Here is a 12,142-nt window from a genome sequence, read left to right as displayed (position 1 = left end):
TTTTCAAAGTACTCTCATTTTCATTATATCATTTTATCTTAACAACACCCCTGAATCATAAAATTGTATACTTAGAAGGACCCTCCTATAACATTACCTCTAAAATAGTCCCCCAAACTATGGTCTCGTCTCTAATTTTGGAGAATTCACTATATCATGAAACAAACAATTCCACTTAAAAAAAAATACTTTTTTCTTTGTAATAAAAAGTAGCACTTGTTCAGTTTTAAAAGTTTAAGATTTACAGAATAACAATAAAAATCACTTTCATTTCTACCACCAAGAATTAACTGCTATTAATATTTTGGTAGAACCCCATGCTTTCATCTATACAAATATATATATAATTAGTTGGGAATATTATCACTGTAACAGCCAACATACATATAACTGTTGCAGGCGTTCAGAATGAGCCTCCCCTTAAATGTGGCACTTTTGCATGAGGATTAGGATTACTTTGAGCGAAAGGCAATCGAGACCCTGCAGGTTCAAGAGAAACTACTGCCCTCTCTTAGCTACCTAGAAGAATTTAAATTGGGGACTTTTCCCAGAGAAGAGTTATTATCAGAGAAAAATTTTATGTAAGTGGCTCCATCTCTATGGTAGGGCAAACAACATCTAATCTCCAACTTCTGCTCTTCTTCTTATTGTCCTGTGAATGACCCTCCTGTCCTTGGAAGCCCCAGGGCCCTAGTCCATCCCTTAGCTCAGGATGGCATACAAACCTCATTTTACCTGTCTCTAACCCTCTCATGTATGCGGGATTCTTGTACGTATGTAACGAAATTTGATTTTCTCCTGTTAATCTGTTTTATATCAATTTAATTCTTAGACCAGCCAGAAGAACCTAAAGGGTAGAGGGAAGTTTTTTTCCTCCCCAACACTGTATTTGTTGATCCTTGAGGCAGAAGTTGATCCCTACCTAGGCAGGGCCTGCTTATCAAATGACACCAAGGCACCAAGAGGGAGGGAGTGAGGACCAGGGGTGAGAGGAGGGGAAAGGGTGGATGAGTAGGAAGTGTGGAGGCCAAAAGAAGTGGTGGAAACTCAAGGGTACTGCGGTGTAACTCCTCCCTGTAACCCCCAGCCTCTTATCTTCAGTGAATTCAATAAGAATTCATCCATTGCTTAGTGTGAGTGGATATTTTATGGAAACTGATAAAAGGGGGGAACATTTTACCCGAGGTTATGAAGCCTGAAAAAGACATCATCCATAAACTTAGGCACTGGATCAGGAGTGCTTGAGCCCTTGGTAATGAGCAGAAATCATGACTAAAGGATGGAAATCAAGCTTTAATGGTTCTCTGAGAGTCAGTGTGCTCCTGAAAGACCTCTGAGTTGTATATGCATTTGTAATGTGACTTTATACAATGCTGTTCAAATGATCTTGTATTTTGCTTTTGTCTTTCAGTTTTGCACAATATTATTTATCTTGTAATTACATACTATTTATAATGTGATTTTTCAGATTTATTTTTTATTGAAGTATAGTTGAATTACAATGTGTTAATTACTACTGTACAGCAAAGTGACTCAGTTATACATATATATACATTCTTTTCCATATTCTTTTCCATTATGGTTTATCACAGGATATTGAATATAGTTCCCTGTGCTATACGGTAGGACCTTGTTGTTTATCCATTCTAAATATACCAGTTTGCATCTGCTAATCCCGAACTCCCATTACTATCCTCTCCCACCCCCCCCTCCTTTGGCAACCACCAGTCTATTCTCTATGTCCCTCATTTTGTTTCTGTTTCATAGATAGGTTCATTTGTGTCATATTCTAGATTCCACATATAAGTAGTATCATATGGTATTTGTCTTTCTCTTTCTGACTTACGTCACTTAGTATGATCATCTCTAGTTGCATTTAATGTGATTTTTGAAGTGTGTTGTTTCTGACATACATTCTATATGTATGTATGTATGTATGTATATGTAGCTATATGACTGATGTGCTCAATTTCTCATTTTTATTATTTCAAACAATGTAATGAACATTCGAGTATATAAAACACAAAAATTAAACAGCATGTCTGGTTATTTCTTTGAAAATATCCCTAGATGTGAAATGTCTGGTTTAAAGGTTTTTTTTTTTTTAATTTATGTTTTTGATATGTGTTGCCAAGTTTCCAAAAAACTGTATCAATTTCCAATTTCATCAATAGTGTATGAGAAGACCCAGCACCCATTCCACAAGTTAAATTTCATCCACCAAATCCAGTTTGTTGAAACATTTTTGAATTTTTATTTTGTTATCCACTGCATTAGCAATCTTAATGGATTGGGGAATCAAAATAAGCATGAGATCTACCTCATTCAAGACAACAACTACAAAAATGTTTAGTGAAGTATGGTTAGAGCCTTTGGGAAAGCCATATGAAAATGTCATCCAGAAAAATGCTTATTGATTTAATAATACTTTTGAATATGACCCATCAATCACCACCTCATCTATATTTGTACTGTATTTTTACAATCACCATAATCTATTATAGATTACCATTTGTATCTACTTTACCAACTGCAATCTACTTATTCACTTGTATATTTCCCTCTCCCACCATACTGTGAAATAATACCAATTGGTACCACACTCTGAGGGGAAGATGGTTCACTCTGCCAACAGAAACAGGGATGGGTGCCTTAAAAAATGCCTCAGAGAGGAAGTGACATCTAATGTTGGCTTTGGAAAATCAATCCAAGCTCCCTGCATAGGAAGAAGGCTAGAGAATTTTAGGGATAGAGAACATTCTCATTAAACAGCACAGAGATATAAAATAGACTGTAGGGAACACACAAAGAAAATGGTTTGGTATAACTAAAGCACAGTGTTGGGGGAGAGAGAGGAGGAATCTGAAAAAGTAGAACGATACAATCTCCTTGGCATCCTCAGGATAAATGTTGACTCAACTTTGGCTAGACTTAGCAGGTTTCTCAGGTTGATTTTAATTCAGACTACATCAGGTTCAAAAGCAAGAGGTTCACTCCCAACTTCCAATTTACAGTCAACTAAATAGTAAGAAATGAGGAGGGATGAAAGGAAAATGGAGCTCTCCATATCTACTCTGCTTCTTATCTAGGCTTTGAATTAATCTGTTGGTTTACTAGTATCATTCCTTCTCCCTCCCTTCCTTCTTAATAGACCAATACTATTTAGGCCCTTTTAGATAATGGGACTGGATGGAGAAAGCAGAATTATTTCCCCTATTCCAGCTCCCCATTTGTTAGAGATGCCTTGGACTTTTGTTCCCTATGGCCTCCTTCTCCTCTTGAAAAATGGGTCTACCTTTCTCTTCCAGCTGCCTGAGCGGCCAAACAGGGCTCTGGGCATGATATTTGGGGTGTGCTAAGATTGAGGGTACTGGGTGTCTCATAAGGAAGGCTCAGAAATCCACATCAGTAGTCCAAGTGCAAGCTAATGAATCTGTTCTTGCTTATCCTGCTGTTGTTAGCCAGAGGTGAGGATGAAGGGTAGGGGGTGGAAATCAGGACTGAGTCAGCATGGGGTGCAGATAGCATCAGCAGTGTCTACGCAGTCTTAGGGATGGGCATCAGCATTTGGATACGTTCCAGTGGGGCTCCATTCACCCTCTGAGACTTCAGGGCTCAGATCCAGAATATGGGGCATTCGACACTGGTATAAACTAGATGGAAAGAAATGAGTAGGAAGTTAAGTTCCTCAGTCAACTGATCTACAGTTTACTCCAAGGTTCTAGTCTTGGTAGGGAACTAAATTTTCCACTGAAACTATGTAAGAGGACAAATTAGATTGATCGGGACTTAACACAGCAGTTTGGTTCTCATATGGGTGCCCTCACGTAGAGGCTTAAAGCTATGGACTCACCTACTCATGAGAAAGGCTCTCCTGATTTCTGTCCAGAGTTAGCTCCCATCGATTTGGGGAACTGAGTAGAACTGAGTTAGTTGTAGGGTAATGGGAGATACCTGGGGGCTGACATCCATTATAGCTGGGGCAAGTGTAGGTTGGATTCCTTGATGAAGCTCTGCTCCCTACTGTTGTGAATTCTTTTGTGGCAGCATCTGAGGTGAAACATTGCCAAACATCGTGCCTAGAGGCTTTTCAATGGGTCATAAAAATGCTATAAAAACATGAAAATTGCTGCCATGGGAAAAAGAGTTATGGCAAAACAGGGAACCTACTAAATTCAGAAGCTAAGAAATACTGAGAAATGAAACCGTTCCACACAGTCCAAGGAGTTTGTGGGTACGCCCACCTAGCCATTTACACAGGTAAGAATTACTTGTTTATAATATACTTTAGAAAATCTCTCAGCATTCTGCCATTAAATATGTGGTCACCTAGCTTTCCCTGGAATTCGTTCTTCACTTGAGTCCCTTCTTGGCTTTGCTGGCTAAATCGAAGAGTGGGAATTTCTTCTACTCTGTTCCTCTTCGAACTGACCCATTTCATGGGAACGGATCTTTATATCCATTTGATGCCTGGGAGAAATGAAGCCATGTTAGAAGCATATTTCATCATGAGGTCATCAATTGGCAATTAATAAGACATTTATTTGAAATATCCCTTACTAATAAATCTGAGGATCAATCTTCCTGAAAACTACACCTTTGCTTTTATATCCAGTATTTGTTTTTCCAATAAAATTTCTGGACATCATTAACACTGGTAATTTGGGGTAAAGTGTACAGAGGGAATTCATCTCCATATGCCTTTTATGCAGATGTGGTTATACTGAGATACAGTAAGTACCATTCATATCTCTGTATATAAAATTCTGAACATGCTTAAGCAATAGTCATAAACACATTAAACAACACCATCCCAAGCACTAAGAGCCTCTGTCTGCTAGCTGGGTGAGCCCCTTCTATATGTCATTTTGATGTAATACATTCCCATTTCTGCTGTTATTAGATGCAAAGTATTTGAAAAGATGCTAGATTGAATGGAAATCTGGTTACATCTTGGGTTTTTTAAAATACTGCCTATATTCCTCAGATACACTGTTCTGTTTTCTTTTTAATCTCACAAATATGTACAGACATTCCTACCCTTTCTTTTCTATCTTATCTTCTCTACGTTCATAGATCATATGGGATTTCTGATTCTTATTTTAAAATGTAATCGAGATACAGAAATGATGAAGCACATCATAGACTCCAACACAGAGAAAGCAAGAACTAAAGAAAGAGAGAGAAAGGAAAGGAAAGGAAAAGGAGAGAAAAAAAGAAAATGTTTAGCCTTTTATATGGTCATAGATTAATGGTCTGCTGCATATTGGATTAAAGTCCAAAGTATGTTCGTTTGTACTTCATTAAACTATAAACCTGTAGGTCATTTAGGAACGTGTCTATAATCATAAAATGTTTCTTATAGTATTTGTTTTCCTTATGCAAGCACCTTTCATAAGGGAAACTTAAATCAATAGGAATGTATTTGATTACTTCTCACAACTGCTTTATCGTCTGGAAGACAAGGAAGATGTGGTAGTTCAGTACGGGTCACCCAAGACCGCGTGAACTGAGACCTTGGGACTCTTTCAGTTATTCTGTTAGACTTCCTCTTTGACAAGTGACATCCACTTATGACTACTTAATCACAATCAAAATGTGAGCATATGTCAGGATAATTTTCTCTTTCATACCTTCCAAAATGATCAAATCATATCAATTCATTTATGTGAAATTTCAATTCCTTGCATGAGCCTCCAAGGATGAAACAGAGAAGTTACATCTTAGAACAGGGATAGTCCTGTCTCTGTAGAGGATTGCAGTTTGGAGCACTGTGAAATGTGTATCACATAAGGAAACTGCAAAGTTAGTGTAACTAGCACCAAGGCAGACCCTAAAAGGAAGCGTGATCTTGGTTAATTGGGCACAGTGCAGAACTGGTCTCAGAACCTCTATCTTGTCCAAGCCCCAGAGTTAATCAGACCCAGTGAGACACATTCATCTAATCGAAGCTACAGGGAACATATGTGTAAACCAGAATGCCAAGGCTTCTTGTACCATGGGGAAAGTACTTTCTAGAGTCTGTATTATTCATGATCTCTAGCCAGTACTTTCCTGATATGTGTGTGTGTGTGTGTATGTGTGTGTGTGTATACACACACATATATATATGGGAAACCAAATAAACATTAGAAATTTGATTGGTGAGCTTGGGTACAGAATAAAGGGAGGTGGATAATGTTTTAGAGATTTGAGTGTCCTAAGCATACAGGATACACGTTTGCAGACAGTCTCTTCTTTTACATCCACAGATAGCCAATCTCTACCATGAACACCGAAATTCACTACATTAAGTCTCCTCCCTCCCTTCCTCCCTCCTGCCCTCCCTCTGTCTCTGTCTCTCACTACTTGTAGGACACCATATCCTGCCCACATAGCATCTACCTAGTAAATGCTTTCATCCTTCTTCACACAACCAGCTATGTTGTAGAGTCATCAAGTCCTGTCTCATCTTTAAAACATGTGAATTCCAGTACTTCTCACCTTACTTCTGCTTCTGAACATCGCCTGTTGGAAATTTTAATATCTTATAAGATTTCCCTGCATTCAATCTCTCTTCTGGAACTCTTGAACTTCCCAAATAATTCTGCATATTGACACCTAATCAATTTTCCCAAAACAACAGACTTCACTCAGCAATTGACCTCTTTTAAGTTTGATAGTTCTCTGTTTTATGAAGTCCAGATTCCTCAGTTTGGTCTTGACAATCTAGACCCAACCTACCTATCAAATATCACTCACCACAGTCTCCAACAAAAGCAAACCTCTGTTCCCTCGGTCTTCCATCATACCATTCTGTTTTCACTTTACCCCTTTCTTGATAATATTAGTCTCATTTTGCTCTATTTTTTTCAAAATCACTATTATCCAGAACTAGATTAAGTGTCATTGTTAGTTAACTCTGTTTTCTGACTTTCTATGTCATGTCATGAGCACTTGTGCTTGTTCAGAATTTATATTTATGGATGTCTGTTCCCAGAACTAGAATACAATTCCTAGGTGATTTACAATCTAGTTAATTTATACCAAATTAGTATGGCCACAGCAATGAATACATTTTATTGATAACTCATGACAAATATACTTTAAAAAATCTTTCTCCCGTTTGCCTTAGCCAGCGCTGGCTGTCCTGTGTGATAATAGCTCAAGGAACAAGAATTGATTTTGTCATTCTGTGTCATGTCACAGACACTTAATAGTTTACTAAGTGATTTGCAATGACAAATATAATGAGAAGGACTTCTCTCTGACTTAAAAAAAAGCAAACAAAAGAATCCTCCCAAAACAGAAAGTAATTTTGAAAATAAAGGTGACAAGAATTCATCTATGGCACTATTTTCTGGTAGTCAGATAACGGGTCACTTAGCATTTGTGAAACCACACCTGCACTGAGCCGTAACCTGTACTGACTCCTCTCTTAATCCTCTGCTTGCTTTTCTGTTATGTCTCCTGGCAGTTCTGATCTAGATGACCTTCTCTGTCTCGCCCAAGAGCACTGTCCTACCAGGCACAGACCAAATGCTTCAGGATTTCCTCTCCAACCTCCTCAACCAGCTGCAGTCTGAGGACCGAGTACCAGACAAGAAAAGGGCTCTTTCCGAATTTCCATATTTGGAGATTTTCTGTTGAGTACACAACATAGAATAACTAGTCTTAATGAGCGACAGTTTGGTGCAGCAGAAACGTGTATTGGTTCTGAAACCACCCAAAAGAATTTCAAATCTTAGTTCCATCACGGACTATGTGACTTTGAACAAGTTATTTCAATTATCTGATCCTGTATGTCCTTAGAGTTAACAGAGGAAAAAAAAAAATTTACTTACGTCACAAGCATACGATAGGGGCTAAGGTTGTAGTTTTGAAGACAAAGAGCCCAGGCATGATCATGGCTCTACTACTGATTAGAGTCCTTCCAACTTCCCCACCAGTAAAATGGGGAATAATAACAGCACTCATCTCCTAGGCTTGTTGTGACGACTGAATGAGTTAATGTATGTAAAATGCATGGAATAGTTCCTGCCATATGGTAAGTGGGTAAATGCTCACTAAGGGTCAGATATTAGTATTGAGAGGACTAAATGAATTAACATAAACGAAGTGTCTACCATAGTGTCTGGAAAGTTGCAATGCTCTACAAATATTACCCAGGTTTCCATTTTCTGTAGTGAACCACCAGGCTCCCTCTTATCCCTTCTATTCTCAAATTTGGAGTCCCCTGACTCCTAGCTGGACACTCAGCCCCCATGCCACAGTAGATCCAGGTTCTGTGCAACCCAAAATGTGTACAATTTGGGGAGCCCTCTCTGAGAAAAAAGACTACAAAGTTACAAATACAAAATTGAGTGCAAAAACGAATATTTATAAAGAGAAAGCTATGGCAATAAATTATATATTTAAAATATGATAAATAGCACAATCATCAGAAAATTCAGAAAAACAGCATAATCTTTACTAATTAACTGCTTGACACTTCTAAACTCCTTTTTATTCTACATGTTTTAGCTACACACTCTTTGAAAGCCCCTTCTTATAAGGGTTTTAAAATACAATTTCCTACAGAAAAAAAGATAACTGAATTGGCTATGACTGACTAAACTTGTTGTGTTTTAATGACTGATAGTTTAAAAAAGTATCAGCTTTATAACTCATTAATAAAGTCATATAAAACTTTTAGAATACTGTCAACTTTTAGAACTTTTTTTTGAGTTTTTTTTTTCATAAATAAGCTGTATAGTTTGGAGAATTTTGCCAAAGATTGACTTCTGGCTTCATGCATTTCTCATTTTGTTTTTGCTCTATTGTCCACATCTTTTGGTACACCAGACACATAGTGTTACCTTTATGTGGCTGGACAACCTGTGGTCATGCACTTGAATGTGATGGTTCCCAGTGAACAGACAAGTGGACGATAAGAATATTCCTGGAGGATATTTCTATGTTGAAATGATGGACAAAAATTAATTTGTACATGGGAATAAGCCACATCTTATAAGCCACATCTCTATCTCACTAAAAGCAAACTAAATTAAACTCCACTTAGATAGATCCCTTAAATGCCCATAGCCATTCTTTGGCCACCCAAGGAGAGGCATGATGAGAATGAAGCTGGAGTAGAAACACACAGTAGTCTTTACCAGTTACTTATAAAATATCATATGTTTTTGAAATTGTACAAACACATATGACCAAGCATAACATTATTAGGTCCCTCTAATAGGAGAAGCCCGTGCCAAGTCAAAGTTCCTGAAGATAATATATATTAGCTTCACCATAAATCTCCTTTGAAGTCGGTTTCCTTAGTCATGTGTAACCTAATAAGCCATAGCCCTGCTTCAATATTATAGGTTAACACAAGCAGTTATTTTCCCTTTACGTGACTTAATTTTTCCTCATTTCTCCAGCACTATTCAAATCCCCTTCTCTCTTTGTTCTTTGAACTTTCTCTCTTTACTGGCTCTTTTCCTTTCAAACTAAGAAACTGATTCAAGAATTTCCCATTACAAAAACAGTGTTAAACCCTACCTTTCCACCACTGCCTTAATCTCATAATCAAAATCCTGTCTTATGTCTCTTCTATCCTTTACCACTAAGTTCTTATAAGAGAAGTTACAACCACTGTCCATCCTCTTCCACTTTTATTCTTACCTCAATCTATTGCACTCTGGCCTCTTCCTTTGTAACCTATTAAAAATATCTGTGTGGTGATCACCCATGACCTACTTGTTAAATTCAAATGCCCTTTAACTTCCCAATCTGTAAGACATCAACATGGCATTTTGATTGCATGTGACATTTGGGATCTTGAAACTTTGTAATTATACTAATCCTTTCTAGCTAAATAGACACATCCTGTCTATAGGAAGGTTCATCTCTGAGCATGTGACCCACTGAAATTGCATATGTGAAGTTCCTGGATCCCAGCTCATCTCAGTCTGCCTTATTCTGCTGCCTGCTGAGATCTAAGTTCTTGTTGTGACATTTCCCTCCTTGAGAGGCTGTAAATAACATTTTCAGACTACATATGGGGCACTGTGAGAACTGATGCTCATTAAGTGTGTTAAGTGAAAATCATGAGAGGAGTACCAAACATTAGCTATAAATCAAAATTAACAAATGTGACTTGCATTCTCAGGAGGCAAAACACTTTGAATCTTAAATAATATGGCTGTCGGGTATCACACTGAAAGATGTATTTCTCCCCAAATATGTGCACAGATGAAATGCAAAGGAGTAAGCTGTCAAGATAGTCAAGAAGAAGGAAATATGTTGCTTGGCCCTTCAAACAAGTTAATTTAGCGTTATAAACCTTTGGAGTTTCCTTTTCAAATGGATCCATGTGGAAAATCCAGATGGCCGAACATTCAACTCCTCAATGTGGAAACTAAGCTTCAAGGCCTGAATATAGTCAAAACATTTTACTTACTTATTGCTGAACATTTTTAATCACTTTTATTTAAGAGAGAAACATTTAAATTATTCCTTAAAAAACCAATATTAGTTCATGACGACTTTCTCAATGGGAATCAGCTTGCAGGGTTGGTAGGATAGGCAGTAGTACTAGAGGAAGCTGGATCATTTAGAAATCAATTTAAAATTTACCAAACATCAATTCCTTGCCAAACACTCTGCTGCTAGATCTCAAGGGTAGAATAACTTAGTTCTTTTTGGGAATTTTATAATTCGGTGTATTGCTTAAGCCATAAAGGTGGAAATCATCGTAGATTATTTCTTCTTCTTTATCCCCTTTCCTACCATCCCAAACATTAACAAGCAGTATTGGTTTTACCTTTTGAAAATCTCTTCAACATCTTCATTCTTCTTACCCACTGGCACTGCCTACTTTAGGCTTTTCATGATCGCTTAGCTAGATAATTATAATTGCTTCCTACTTCCAATCCATCCTTCTCCCTACCTTCCAAGAGCCCTTCAAACTAGAAAATCAGTTTGTGTTGGTCTCCTGATGAAAATTTCTTAATGGCCACCTATTGCTCATGTGATAATGTTTTAATTTCTTTGCATAACCCAAGGCCCCCACTGCTGGATTATCTCAGTTCTCACCTTTATCCTTCACACAGGCCAGTCTTTCTGAGTTACTGGCTATTCTGAATATGCCATGTTCTAGCATGCCTTCATGCCTTTGCAGCTCTACTCTTTCTGCCTGGAAGAACTTCATCCATCTTGTCTGCTTGGAAATCTGCTAGTCATCCTCAAATTTCACCTGCAGGATTACTTTATCTCTAAGTCTTCACTGACTACCAGGCAAACTTGGATAGTTCTTACTTCCTATTTCCTCTTATACCAAATCCCCCCAGCTCCCCACTGAATTGTACCTCCTTCAAGGAAGGGACTGTGTCTGTATGTTTTCATAGCTTAAATACTTACTACAGTAGCTGGCACCTCATAGGTAGGCACTAAATACATACTAAAAGGCAAGAAACGCCAAGGGAGCACATTCTCGGCCTTATAGGGTATCTTAACCAGGTCTCCCCAGCAAGCAGAGCTAGAAATCAAAAAAATCACACACCCTTACTTTATCAGGAAGCACAATATCCCACCAAATAAGGGGAAAACTTGTGAAATAGGGCAGGAAGGAGCCAATATGACTGGTACATCATTGAGCAGGCTACCACAACTGATGGTACAGAAGAGCAATCCGTCTGGCTTACACTCTACAATAGTGGGCTCCATTTTCAAGAGAAAAAGATAATCCTCAACTTTTTCTCAAGGAGGGTGGTGCAAGAAGTTTCTCTAAACAAGCTGTACTCTCTGCTGTTGCAATTTGTTCTGAGGATGTAGCTGATTTTCATCCTCCCTCCTATACCCTCCAAAAAATGGGTATTCAACCTTTGCCAGCATTTTGTGCTTTGACTGTTCTGGTAACTTGCCTAGTGGAATGACCAAAATCACATCCCTAAAGGGTCTCAGCCCTTATAGACTTGTTTTTCTTGGGTCATGGTTCCAGTAATTCTCTATTGTTATTAGTGGTCAGGAAAACATCATGAGATGTTTCTCAGTAAATCCCAAGATCCAAATATACTCCTAATTTCCTACAGTAGTTAGTTCCAATTCTATATATGTTTTTAATTTTTCTGGGTTCATTACCCCATGAGTACATTAAACACTTCCCTTGCCTCTTGATCTT

The sequence above is a fragment of the Leucopleurus acutus genome, assembly GCF_964270905.1.
Source record: "Leucopleurus acutus genome assembly, chromosome: 21".
Taxonomy (NCBI): Eukaryota; Metazoa; Chordata; class Mammalia; order Artiodactyla; family Delphinidae; genus Leucopleurus; species Leucopleurus acutus.
The sequence above is the reverse complement of the archived record's forward strand: the minus strand, read 5'-3'. Positions refer to the sequence as shown.